Genomic DNA, 14,341 nt, shown 5'->3' on the forward strand with positions numbered 1-14,341 from the left:
TCACCTAGTCCAGCTCCCTGTCAGAGCAAGAGCTACAACTATAATAGCCTCAAGAAGTAAATATCCAATCAATACTTTTAAACCTCCGGCGATGAAAATTCCACCACCTCACAAAGGAGACTGTTGAACACACTTCACCATGAGGAAATCCTTCCTCAAATTTCTTCAAACTACTAGAACTCAATGGTAAATGTCCTTCTTCAACCACACAAGAAATCAGCAGAATGCTCATAATACTATAAGTAATACATTTTTAAAAGTGACCCTCTAAAATCTTTTTAAACCTTAGATCCAAATTCCTTGGTCAGCCTTTTTCTTTGAGAGATGATGAATGAGAGTATTCTCCTTAATGCATAATAGTCCAAAATATTGTTTTACTTGCCATGAGCATACAAAATAAAGCAAGCTACACATCGAACTTGTTCTTAATATATATTTTAAATGATGGATTTTCAAATGATACAGTAATTTTTTTGAAATGATACAGTAATCTTGTTAACCACTCACTGTTGATGAAATACATATCCTCATCCTTCCCTTATGGCCACTCCATTTATACCTACCGGTTTTCATGACAAATAGAAGCATTTTCATCAATCCTGGCTAATATTTTCCCACTTAAACATCTGCTGCCCCCATACATCTGCTTTTTATCCATAAACCATATCAATAAAATGGGTGGCCTCTGATCATTCAAATTTGTCCTAGCAATTTTTCTGCTTTAAAATTACTAGGAATTAAACACACAAATTACCTGATGAAGCAAAATTGTGATCCCAGGATGGTTTATTTACAATGGGCACATTAGCAGTATTAAACCACTGACAATGCAGTCCTAACCTGAGCAACACCATTCTAAAATCATAGACTTCAACCAATTTAGAGGTATGTATGAGCCTCTTGTGGCGCAGAGTGGTAAGGCAGCAGTCTGAAAGCTCTGCCCATGAGGCTGGGAGTTCAATCCCAGCAGCCGGCACAAGGTTGACTCAGCCTTCCATCCTTCCGAGGTTGGTAAAATGAGTACCCAGCTTGCTGGGGGGTAAACGGTAATGACTGGGGAAGGCACTGGCAAACCACCCCGTATTGAGTCTGCCATGAAAATGCTAGAGGGTGTCACCCAAAGGGTCAGACATGACCCGCTGCTTGCATAGGGGTTACCTTTACCTTTTTTAACTCAGCTTCTGATGGCACTGAGTAATCTAAGAGTCATCAGGTTTCCATACCAGTTCCAAGTTCACTGAGGTGATCTAACCCTCAATTCTCAGATCTCTAGGCCAACAGAATACAAAGAGGCCACAGAAAAGTGGCCGTGATACCCCAGCTGAATTCTCACAAGGAAAAAAAGACAGTCAGTGTCAAAGGGAGCTTGATGTCAGCCATAAATCACCCGTACCATTTCCATACAGCAGTGAACCCCTGCTTTGGCATTCTTAAAGAACTGAACAATGCAAAACTTTATGCACGAAATTTTGCCTCCCCAGGAGTAGATCCAAATTTCACACCCCATTACCCTGCAGTTTCCAAATCCTCCTATACAGAGATATTTTTCTTCCTTCATATCTTGACTTGCAGTTTTCCAGTGAGGAATTACAGGATCTGAATTTGATTTCCTGCTGTGCCACCATTCTCTTTTGTCAATGTCGCAAATTCATCCCATCTACCACCACCCCCACAGGTTGGTCCCTGAGCAAATGAGTACACTTAAATTTTAAGTGTGATATTGATTGCGTTATGACATGAATCCTTCCCCCCTATAATACAGCAACATTATAACATGGGGGCAAAACAGGCAGAGAGGTTCCATGTAGCCTTCTCTGTTCAATTACACATCCCTAAAGTTCCTGTCCTTTTCTGGAGGGTGGGCGAGGGAGGGTAGGTTTTGATGCCACACACTTGTATTGTTTTTTCATTCTCCCCCCTCTTCTCTTCCCCTATAGTTCCCAGTGTGTTTTCTTTTATTATTTTTTTACAGTGTTGTGATGTTGTAAAATTATGACATTATACTTGCATTGGCAGAGATGGAGTTTCTGTCGCTGATGAAGACACCTTTAGAATGCTTTGTAACTATTAATTGGCGTAACCAGTTCCACAATGCTCTTCCCCATGATAAATCTGGCATTTTTAAACAACTTTATGTTGTTATAGCATCACTGCATATGAAAAAAGGAGGTTACATCGCTGACAAAGTACACGAGGGCACATTTAGAGTGCTTCGTAATTATTTGTTTATACACTTCAGTTCCAAGCTTGTGTATCCAGTTCCATAATTTCCAGCCATTTTCATAGTTGGCAACTAAGGAAGGATGGGGGACTATAGAAATGGTGGCAATAATGTTGTTCCCCACAACAGTGATCCCCAACCTTTTTACCACCGAACAACTGGTCAACGCTTGACAATTTTACTGAGGCCCGGGGGGGGGGGAGTCTTTTGCCAAGGGACGTCGCCACCGCCACCTGAGCCTTGCTACACTTGCTGCGCAGTGCCACACATAGGGGGCAGCCGCTGGAGAGCACGAAAGGTGAGCCAGCGGCAGAGTGGCAGGGCAGCCCCCGAGGCAGCCACCGAGGAGGAGGAGGAGCCGCGGCCCTGTACTGACTGATCCACAGACCGGTACTGGTCCCTGGACCGGGGGTTCGGGACCACTGCCCCACAATACATCCATCCAACCAAAGGTGAGCCAGCGGCAGAGTGGCAGGGCAGCCCCCGAGGCAGCCACCGAGGAGGAGGAGGAGGAGCCGCGGCCCTATACTGACTGATCCACAGACCAGTACTGGTCCCTGGACCGGGGGTTGGGACCACTGCCCCACAATACATCCAGCCTTTTTAAAAACAACGTTATGATGTTACAAGTAGAAAAGCCCATTGTATGAAAAATACAATGGACACTAGCCTCTCCCCAACCTGCGCAGGCCTGCTAAGGCCTGGGGAGGCTGTCATTGGACTGCTTAGGGTGGGGGTGAGCGCTGGCAGGGGCTCCCTCCCTTCCTCCCCCCCCCCCCACTCGGGCAGCCCTGCCAAGGCCTGGTGAGGCTGGGGTGCTTGGGGTGGAGGCGAGAGCTGGCAGAGGCTCCCTCCCCCTTCTTTCCCCCCATCTGGGCAGCCCTGCTAAGTTCTCTGAAGTCCCTTTCTTATGCTGAGTAGCCTGGAATTGGACTTTGTCTTATATACATTGCTGACAGTAGCTCTTGCTACTTAATAGAAGGGATCCCATTTAATAGAAGGGAAAAATTAGATTTTACATTTGTACAGGTATGGCTAATTTAATCTTATCATGTACAAACATAATTTGGCTTTAAAATATATATATTTGTAAGACTACTTGGGCCTCCACTGACTTTTAGTTGTTAATGTTTTAATGTTATATTATGGTATAAGAACTTACAGCCTCAACCTTTGTCATCTCTCCCTTGACACTCCTGGTTTCTGTTGGGTATGCACTGATCACATGACACATATCAAGATGTCATTAAGTAATTGAATAGATGTAGGCAATATCTAGGAAATATTCTGATGTAATCTTCCAAGCTTATCTACCATCTGTTACATTAGAAGTTGAAACAAGCAATGTGAAAATTGTGCCAGCCCTAGATAATTCTACAGTCACCTCAGGCCATTTGATTTACCTTCAATAAATTGCACGTTCTCTTCGGTCAGAGTTGACTAGCTTTAAAATATATTTTTAATAAATGAATTGTTAGACTCTTATGAAAATATTGCTTATTGCACTGCTGTTCTCTAAACACTAGACTTTTGTCTCCATGGCTAAACAGAGACTATTTGTCTACGGGGTAATGTGGCTCATGTTTTTATTGCTGCTTTGTTGGCAGTAAAAGCCTTACTCATATTTTAGGAAAAAGTAAGATATGAGTTGTCATAGTTTTACAAGGCTGAAGAATAAACACAGATGTTGCAATAACAGATAATGTTTGTAATCATTTCACTACTTACTTTCGCTGACTTAGCAAGTACGATTTAATTTATCTAATAATCAGCACCGCAAATTCTCAAGAATGGAAGAATTCTGAAACATTGTGGCTTCTCCTGATGCCCTTTTTTTGTATGGTATTGATACCTGAATGAATCTTTAACCCAGGCTATTTAGGACCCAAAAAGTAAAACCAGAGCTTTTCATTGTGACTCCCATAAAACATAAAACAGGCAACTAGTTCAGGAGTGATATTATCCTTGCATTTCTGACAATAGTCTGAACCAACTTTTGCATTTTGGATCAAAGTCTCTAGACAGTTTTCAAAGGGCCCCTTGTAACGTACACTGCAGTAATCTAATCTGAATGTGATCACAGCATGGATCACCATGGCCTGATCAAAATTCCTGAGAATAGCTGCAGCTGATATATCAGCTGAAGTCTCACCCCAGCTATCTTTTTGTCCTTCTGCCCAGTTAAAAGGTACGATTCCTTCACATCTTTTAAAATTGCACACACATTCATTTATCTCTATGTCTTGTTAAAGTATGGCTAAACTGTATTCCTTGGCCTTTATTATAGCAATGACACTTTTTCCAGCTTTATACAACATGAAAATGTATTTGGGTCCATGCACTTGGGTTATCAAGGTGATAGTATTTTATGTTTTTCTCAATTGATTCCCATTCTAGATTATGAAGCCTTATTTTATGCATCTAGTTTATACAGATATTCTTACATTGTCCAACTACTATGTATATATCTGTATCATCTGTACTTCAACCAGCTGACAGAATAACCTCTGAAATATTAGGACTTCTTTGCTAAATTACCCGCTTACACTGAAGAGCTCTGATCTAACCCAGCTCCTTTTTAACCTTGCTTATGTCAGTATTCTTCAGCTGAAGCTGCTAGTCATACAATTGTTTTTTGGAGGAGTTTGATTTCTTTGACAAGTCCAGGCATGCTTCTCTCACTCAGAACTTGGCAATATGCTGGCCCTTAGAAACATTGTCGTACATTTCAGATTTGTACAAAATACTTTTATAAGATAATTCCGCCAGAAAAATTTTGTAAGGGAAACCCCAAACAAATCTAAACAGGAATCTGTGGCTGACATGTGAGGCATATATGGGTAATAAAACATGCCCTTAATTCTAGAGACCTTTAATATAATACCATTTTTTTAAATCTGCCATCTAGAAGAAACAAATAAATGCTTATTCAATTTCACATCACCTTTATACTGTGTTGAACTTAGGGCAATTTTATCAAACACAATAAATAGTATTTTGCATGCACAGCACAGTTCATACATAAGTAAGGTGCACCTGTGCTACTCCAAAAAGTACTGAATCCAAATGAAAGTACTGTCCTTTGAATTTTAAAAGCTTCTCCTGATTTTACTGTCAGAGAGCATTCCATGAGCTCTGAATCAGCAGTAAACCATGAACTGCAGTCCTTGCATCACAATTGGTCCACAATCAACTTGATAAGAAAACCCTAAAGAAGACGAAAAAATCACTGCAAGAGCTTCTGTTACTTAGAGCAGGGGTAGTCAACCTGTGGTCCTCCAGATGTCCATGGACTACAATTCCCATGAGCCCCTGCCAGCATTTGCTGGCAGGGGCTCATGGGAATTGTAGTCCATGGACATCTGGAGGACCACAGGTTGACTACCCCTGATTTAGAGCCAAACTGTATACTACACTTTATACAAGTTTGGTCTCTGGATGGGGGATGGGGAGAGGATGTCAGAGGCTTGCTGAAGGATTTTGACAAGTTGCTTCCTTTCTACAACTGTATGAGGAGCATCTCACTGGAAAAGACAATACTACTTGTAAAAGAGGAAGACACAACATGAGATGGATTAACTCAATCAATGAAGCCACTACCTTCAGTCTGCAAGGTCTGATACACCATCAGATTTATTGGCATGGTGTCTGGAAGCCTTGGCAGGGTGGCTTCGACAGAGCCGCCTGAAGCTCAGCCTCACAAAGACGTCAGCCCTGTGACAGGGGAAGAAACGACTAGATAAGGAAGCATGCCTCCCTTGCCTTGAAGGGACTGCCTTCCCCAATATGCTCCCTGAAGAGCATTATGCTCTGCAAACACCAACTTGCTGGTGATCCCTGGCCCCAGAGAGATCCAATTGGTCTCAAACAGAGCCAAGGGCTTTTCAGCCTGGTGGAATGAGCTGTCATTGGATACCTGGGTCGTGACAAAGCTGCCAAAGTTCTGTAGGGCCTGTAAAACAGTGCTCTATCAACTAGGTCTATGATTGAGGTCAGGGCAGCTCAGAAATATTGTGGGCTCTTCTCCATATTTCCTCCTACTTTAGGCCTCCTCCTCCTCTACAGGGGTATTCTACCACTGCAACAACATAAAATCTCCAGCTAGACATTAGTGGTTATCAGAATGGCGAAGCCCTCAAATTTTTTTCCTGCTTTTATTATGCTTTTATTGTACTGTTGTTTTAAATGTTACACTGTTGTTGTAAATCACCCCAACCCTACTTGTGTGAAGGGGTGGTCTAGAAATTAAATTATAAATTAAGATCCACAAATAATTAGATCTCAACCCTGCATGATTTCTTTGCAAGGCAAGATTTGGACCTGGCTTGCTTGACAGAAACTTGGGTGTGGAAGAAGAAGAGTTGGTTCTTATATGCCGCTTTTCCCTACCTGAAGGGGGCTCAAAGCGGCTTACAATCGCCTTCCCATTCCTCTCCCCACAACAGACACCTTGTGGGGTGGGTGAGGCTGAGAGAGCCCTGATATTACTGACGGAGGTCTTCTAGCTGGGTCAACCTGTGGAGAAACAGGTGATGCATCTCCCAGCCCTTGACAGAGCCCAATTAACACCGGTGCCTAGAGCTTTGATACTGGATACCTCCCTGTCAATAGAGAACCAGATCACAAATCTTGTCACCTGGTGTTTTTTCATCTGTACCAGGCACAACTTGCTCCCTTCCTCTCAGCATTGAACCTAACCAGGATGATCCATGGCATGGTCACCTCTAGACTAGATTTCTACAACTAGCTGTATGCAGGGCTTCCCTTGAGACCGTTCCAGAAACTCCAACAGGTCCAAAATGCAGCAGAGTTGGTCCTCACAGAAACCCAATGGAGGGAACATATAACACCAGTGCTTGCTGCATTGGCTCTAGATTGGAGACCAGATTAGGTTCAAGGTTTTGGTCTTAAAATTTAAAAGTCTAAATGGTCTGGGACCAGCACATTGGCAGAACCACCTCTTCCCTTACATTCCCCCAAACAGCTTTAAAATTGGCAGATCAAAATCTGCTTATGATCCCCAGTGCAAAGGAGGTGAAATTGGCCTCGACCAGGGCCAGGGCCTTTTCAGCCCTGGGCCTGGCCTGATAGAATGCTTTGCCAAAAGAGAGCAGAGCCTGCAGAACCTCAGACGGTGCCAAAGGGCCTGTAAAACAGCTGTTCCAGCAGGCCTATGGACAGGGCCTGGAGAAACCATGAAGAACCACTGGCCTCACTGCTGGAAATTCAGAGAAGACTGCTCTGAGAACTCTGAATCCAACCTCCTGGTCAAAACTAGTGGGGGAATGGGAATGATTTTATGATTTCACTGACTGTTATATTATACATTGTGTTGCTACTCACCCTGAGATCACAGGAAGGGTGAGTTTATAAGAATAAAGATTTGTTTATTTATTTATTTAGCAACAGAACATTCTAAAGGTCATAGGTTCAGCAAGTCAGCAGCCAATTGACCGCACTTAACTCACACTCTGGAGAACTGGTCACATGGGACATAGGGAAGTACTGCACTTAGATAACAGTAATTGTTTTATGGAAATCATTGCCACAGGATGTAATGGCTTACAACCTAGTCAGGTAAGTTAGGTTGAGATAGTGTGGCTGTTACCACTACACCACCCTGGCTCTTCTGTTCGTCAGACTTCATTTACTTCCAAATACCTTCAAAATAGGAAGCACTGATGATGTCAGAGCCTTGGCAATTTTAGGTGCTAGCTCCTTTCTGAAGGAGACAGCAGCCCAGCTGTCCGGCCATCCCCAAGTATTTGAGTTTTATCCAGAAGTCAACATAACACTGACAAAACCCATGAGCGCACCCCTCAAGCACATATGCACAGGGGGTTCTTCTGCCTTAAACAACTTCCAACAGGAACAAATATATCTGGAAAAGCATTCCCAGACATGGAACGAATTGCAGTTAGTGGGGGCTGCAGCCAAATCCGACTAAAATTAATGGTTTCCCTTCCAACCAAACCTGACAGAGGAAAGGGGACAAAAGGGGACGAAATCTGTCAGCGGGGTGGGATAGGGTGGAGATGGCAAGGGAGTTGCGCTCGCAGCAACATGGAGCAGCTCAGGCTGCAAGAGGAAATACGCGTCTTCAAGAAGTTTCTGCTCCATTTTGCAGCCAGCCCCAACTCCGGCTGGCTGGCTGGCTGAGAAAGGGCGAGGGAGCTGTGCTGTCGCCGGGCAAGTTTCTCTCAAAACATGGTCTCCCTCACGCCCCGGCCTCGGTCCCGCAGCGACCCGCCCGAGGTGAGGGAATGGAACGCGACAGCCTTGGCGGGCGCAGGCGGCAGGGGAAGGCAGGCAGGCAGGCAGCGCCCGCCAGGGCTGAGGGGAAGCCGACGGCCCCGTCAGCTCGGCCAGCGTGACAAGCCGGGGGAGGAGGGCGGCTGGGAAGGCGGCGCTCGGGCCCGTCGTGCCGGCGCGGGTTGGCCGGGCTGCGGAGGAGGAGGCGTGGCGGGAGGAGAGCCAGCCCTCGTTGCTGGGCTCGGGCTGCCTGGCTGGGACGGAGCGAGGCGAGCGGAGCTGCGGAGCGGCCGCCCTGGGGAAGCAGCGTCGGGGGAGGCGCAGCCGCGGATCTCTGCCCTCCCGCGCGGCCGGAGCCAGTCGGGCGAGTGACAGACGGAGGTGAGGGGCGAGGGGCGTCTGTCGGGCGGCATCCTGCTGGGCGGCGAGAGGCCTCTGGCAGCCCCGGGAGAAAGGGGCGTGCGAGGCGGGGGGCGCTTCTCCCTCGCTCGCCTCCTTCGCCTCGCGCTTTTGTGCCTTTCCGTCTCCCTGGCAGGGTCTGGAGGACTGCAGTGCCGCCAGCCCAGCGTCATTAGTCTCACCCGCTTCCTTCCCCGTCTCCCCACCCGCGCACGGGATGGAGGAAGTTCAGCGCTGCAGCTGCCTGCATGGCTGCAGCAGCCCTGCTCCGGATTGGGCTTCGGAAGGAGGGAGGGAACGAAGCCCCCTTTCCTCTCCGGGCATGGCGCTCGGGGTGGCAGCGCTGCGAAAGCGGGTTGCGGCGATTGGAACCGCGGTTGGGGTTGAGAGGCTGGGGGGAGGAGGAGGAAGAGGAAGGGGGCAGAGGGGTCTGGCCGCAAGAAACGTGTCTCTTCCCCCCTCCTCCTCCTGCCTTCTGCGGGTGAGCAGCGCTGGGTCACCGCGAAATCTCCAGTCACATGAGTTGCAGGGTTGGGCAAAGTCTTGCTCGCCTTCGAAATTACAAATGGGAAAAACGGCACTAAAAAGCACGTAAAACGAAGCCGTTTGCGGACGGTACGTTTCCTATTCTAAAACCTATTTCCTTTCCCTTTCTTCCTTTCCCTTCCCCCGTGATTTCTGAGCACTTCCGTCTCCTCCAAAAGAATGTGCCAACTGCATTGCTAGTTTATCGGATTTTTTTTTGTATTGCTAAAGAAAACCTGAAGACTCTGTAGTCTGCACAAGGTGCTAGACTACTGGATGCTAAATAAAGCTTGCTGAATATTGACACTAAAACCCCATTCTCAGGTTAAGTGAGCTGTTCCCCAAGCTTAATTTGGAAAATTACTTCGCACCATTTTCTTGATATGAATTTTAATTGTGCATCCAGTGGCTTTCTTTTCTGCTGTGCTCCTATAATTGTTCCTGCTGCTTGTGCTGGATTTGCATACATTGCCAAACTTACTTGCCTTTGGCTCCGTAGATGTTGTCTTCACGTTCTTTGAAAAGTTGTTTTAATTTGTGTCTCCTCTTTGCGTATAGGCTCTTACCACCCCATCCTAGATACTGATTTTAGTAACAGCTCCATCATGCGTTTAAGCTTGAGGTGCAGTTTGGTTGAATTCATTGGTTTTGCTACATGGTGTAGTTTTAGTGAAGTGTAGTCATTTTTAAGCAAACTTCGTGTGCTAGTGAGAACGTTGCTTGGTATGTATTTGGGGCTTCTTGATGCTGTGCAGGAATAACTTTTATTAAGTGTATATATTTTGACTCCCTTGGAAATCTGAGGTGTTTGGTTCCGGAGGAATAGATGATAGGATTTGCTGAAAGAGTTTCAGTTCATGAGTGCAAGAAGAGAAGAAAATCTTGTGCTTTCTGGTGCCTAATTGTTGCTTCCCAGTTTTGGATGAGTTATATGTGTGGATTTTTCTGGCAACGGGCTTGCAGTCTTTGAAATGTAGCTTCTCTCTCAGTGATTGAGGCTAGTACTTGGCCTATTCCTATATGTGCCCATGCAACATACTGGTATGGAACATTATTATTTGGTGCAAGCTAAATCTGCAGGATTAAAAGTCTGTTCACCTGGAGCCGTGTGCTGGTCTTAATAGTTGTAATATTTAAATGGATTTCTGATTCATCACTTTTTGCTGTGACATTGAGTGAGATAATTTTTTTATCTCCCCCACCTACCTTACCTAGTTGTTCTAATGATGAGGTAAAATAGCAGGAAAACATTTCAAACTCCTTGGAAGAAGGACAGAACAAAACATAAAAAGATATTTAATACCTCCCCTCAGTAGTAACAATAACAAACTCTTTACCTCAAGGGTACAACTTTAGTATGGGGCAAACAGTCCTGTGCTGAAGGAAATGCCAGAAGTAAATACACTGTTTGGAGTAATTATCCAATTTTACTATAGAAACACTTTGAAGTAAATGATGTGTCATGTTGATTTGCTCCCCAAATAAGTTGTTTAGGTTTGGGGTTCCAGTTGTTGGGAATAGTTATTGTAAGTCCTACAGTGCTGTCCCATGCAGAGTAATTGCAGACTAAGCTTGCTGACACCAAGAAGAGTTGGTTCTTATATGCCACTTTTCTCTACCAGAAGGAGTCCCATAGTGGCTTACAATCGCCTTCCCTTTCTTCTCCCCACAACAGACAGCCTGTGAGATAGGTGAGGAGAGCCCTGATATTACTGCTTGATCAGAACAGCTTTATCAGTGCTGTGGCGAGCCCAAGGCTGCACAGCTGGCTGTATGTGGAGGAGGAGTGGGGAATCAAACTCTAACCAAACTGGCTCTCAATCAATGGGATTTGACTGGAGTAATTCTGTATAGGGTTGCGCTGTTAATCTGTCAACTGTTGGAACTTCATTTAATGTTAATTCACTATTTACTATGCATTGTGTGTTCATTGCTATGAGAGGATAGGTATCAACTGGGCTGAGCAAGTTCAGGAAACCTTTGTAAGCAGTATCAGATGAAAATGTCACTATAGTGACATGATGAGCCTGTAAGACTTGGGTGCAACTGTTTGAAAGACAAGAAATGTCTTAAGATCCAGATAATGAGCAAAGCGTTTTGTAAGTAAGGGGTTCTGTGTATATATCCTATGTGATCACTGAGAAAAATTAGTTCAAACATATGGCTTGTCTGTAAAAGGATTTTTGTCTAGAAAGAATTACTGGGTGGGGGGTAGAGATGCTGCAATATCAAAGGGCAAAGCATTATTTGGGAAAGGCACTGATTCTCAGGCTTTTTCTGGAATTGCGGTATTCAGAAGTGGCTCAGCACATGATGAGTTTCTGAAGACAAAGTGGAATATAAATCCACAAATAAATACAAGCATTATTAAATGATAATAAACATCTAAATTTGAAGATGTGGTGTATGGGTAGCATCCCAGTTCAACCCCTGTCATCTCAGGTAGGACTAGGAAAGACGTCTGCTGAGAATCTAGAAATCCACTACCAGTCATAGCAGGTTAAGTGGACAGATGGTGTGGCAGTAACATAGTTCCTTGCACCCTTATGCAAGGCACTGCAGGAAACATTTCATCTGTGTGCAGGGATGCATGTGGATGCTCTCCCTTCTCCAGATCCAAACGCAACCTGCAGAGTGCAAATAGATGGAATTTGGGGCATATAGCTTAGTAGCTACTCTATACGGCACATCTAGTTCTGCTGCTGGCGCTTGTTATAACTTATTGACATATATTTTATGAGTTCAAGACAGTTATGCAATTCTAGCCAAAGACAAGTTTAATTTTGGATTAAAGTACTTGGTTTGTGTAATGTAGTGCAAATAGTGAAGACAATAAATAGCTCTCAGTCTTGTTGTCTAATTTGTAAGTTTAGGAGAATGTCTTTCAACAGATCTAAAAACACAGCACATCAATATGTCTCCATAAGTAGAAAATTCTTACTAACATGCCTTAGTTAATAACTTAGTTATGTTGTCATGGGAAATTCTACCTTCCCCCCAGCCTGCAGACAAGACAATGCTGTCTGTAGCCTGTCATTAAATGATATTCTTGGCTGTGGTCATTGTGTGATATTTTTGTTGCCTACTGGGGAATTTTTGCCAATTTACTTTGGTCCCAATTTCCAAGCAACCTGTGCTGAAAGATTAAGGAAAAAATCAAAATAAAATGATTGTATTCAAAGTAAGAGAACATCAGCACATAACAGAGAAATTACACTACCATTCTAAATTTGATGTTATTTGTTGTTGGCCCAATTTAGAGTAAAGCAGTACAGGGATGAGGGTTTTATACAGAGAATTTATTTCCTGAAGCCATCTCTGAAGCATTATGGTCATTTCAAATAGTGCCATTTTGTTTTTTCCTGCCAATTTTTGCAATGCAATCTTCTTTGGAGAGTTTTTTTTTGGGGGGGGGAGGGAATATTTTAAGCTGAGTGCTATAGCGCTAAATAAAACAGGCAATGGCATCAAGGCATCTCAGTGGTTCTGCTATATAGCACTAAAGTGCTATATTGGTTTAGCACTATAGCGCTCAATTTAGAAAGTTTTTTTTAAAGTCCATGGAGGTTTGCACAGTGAAAAAAGGGCGGAGCAAAACAGCATTGTAGGAAGTGCTATAGACATTTTAAACAGCACACCACAGCAGTTCAGAAGCACAACAATGGAGTAGAAAATGGAATAAAGCCGTTTCCGTCAAACCCGATGAATGCTGATTGTATATGAAGAGGTAAATACATTAAGCTGACATCCGTTTATCAAAATGGAATACAAAGGCAGTTTAAAAAATGGCCACTGTAATATACTGGGGACTTTCCCTTGTGACATAATATTAATCCTCATGCTGTTGGGCAGGGTTAGTCAAACTGCGGCCATCCAGATGTCCATGGACTACAATTCTCATGAGCCCCTGGACATCTGGAGGGCCGCAGTTTGACTATCCCTGCTTTTGGGAGTTGTTGCTATACTTTCCCCCTATGGAACAGTCTACATTTTAAACATGAATGAAGAAGAAAGTGTCATTGATCTCCCCCAACACAAGGGGGTGGCTTGAGGAAATAGGTTAAACTTGATAAAGTTTGAAATGTTTAACCAGGAACTTTTTTGACAGTCTCTTAAAATGCCTGGGAACAAAGTTAGTAGTCATCCATGAACGCTTTGTTAAGAAATGTTTCTGGTTAAGGTAATAACAATTTCAAAGCATTTAGAACTTTGGGGACTGTTTAATTTTCTGGTACCTGTCAGTTGCACATAGTTGGCTGTGTCCTCAAATCCAAATCAAGGTGTATTTAAGTGTGCTTGCTTGTTGGAGGATTTAGGGAGGAAAACTATCCACATAGAAGTGATAGTAGAACAATTTAATTAATGCTTATAATGTGTTTCCATCTAGTTTGCCAGTTCCTGTTCTATTTTTATGTATATGCAGGTGTGAAAATTCTAAATAAAGTTGCAGTCAACTTTCAGGTTAATGCCAAGGCCTAAATTTCCTTGTTAGTATATGTTTAGGTGTGTGGCCTTTGAATCTAAGACTTGCCCTCTGTCCCGTTTCAAAAGCCTCAGTCCAATATAAAGTATATGACTGACTTCTTCATATGCATTTGAAATGCAGGGCTAAATTTTGAGTACTGCATCTACAGGAAACGTTCTGTCTATATGAGGGGCTTTCCTGAATGGTTCATGGCTGAGATACAGGCATCTTTTGCCTTTTATGCTAAGTAATTTTCCCCACAAATTTCCCCCCCCATAGATGTCTGTTATAGACATGGCACTTCCATTGTTTATAAGAATATTTTTTTCTTTTCTGACCAGCTCTGCAAAGATAGTACTACTGACCCCATTCAGCACTAGGAAGCAGAAGATGTACCATTGGCATGTTTTTATTTTGTAAGCATAACAGAAACTTTGAAGCACTGGAAAGAAGGGCTTGGGTAGGGAGGCTGAGATTTA

The 14,341-nt window shown here is 43.9% G+C and overlaps 1 protein-coding gene across 3 annotated transcripts in view; it reads left to right on the forward strand.

Annotated features, from left to right (window-relative positions):
* Nucleotides 1-8,703: 8,703 nt before the first annotated feature.
* PIK3R1 (phosphoinositide-3-kinase regulatory subunit 1) overlaps nt 8,704-14,341 on the forward strand; it is a 69,529-nt gene continuing 63,891 nt past the window's right edge. Inside the window, exon 1 of one of the 3 annotated variants that reach the window (XM_077347292.1) lies at nt 8,704-8,854. The gene's annotated coding sequence lies outside the window, so the exon portion shown is untranslated. Of the gene's footprint in view, nt 8,855-9,351; nt 9,488-14,341 lie in introns of those variants that run through there. The other 2 variants (XM_077347294.1, XM_077347295.1) reach the window with 2 other exon arrangements.

Source organism: Paroedura picta, chromosome 7, assembly GCF_049243985.1.
Source record: "Paroedura picta isolate Pp20150507F chromosome 7, Ppicta_v3.0, whole genome shotgun sequence".
NCBI lineage: Eukaryota > Metazoa > Chordata > Lepidosauria > Squamata > Gekkonidae > Paroedura > Paroedura picta.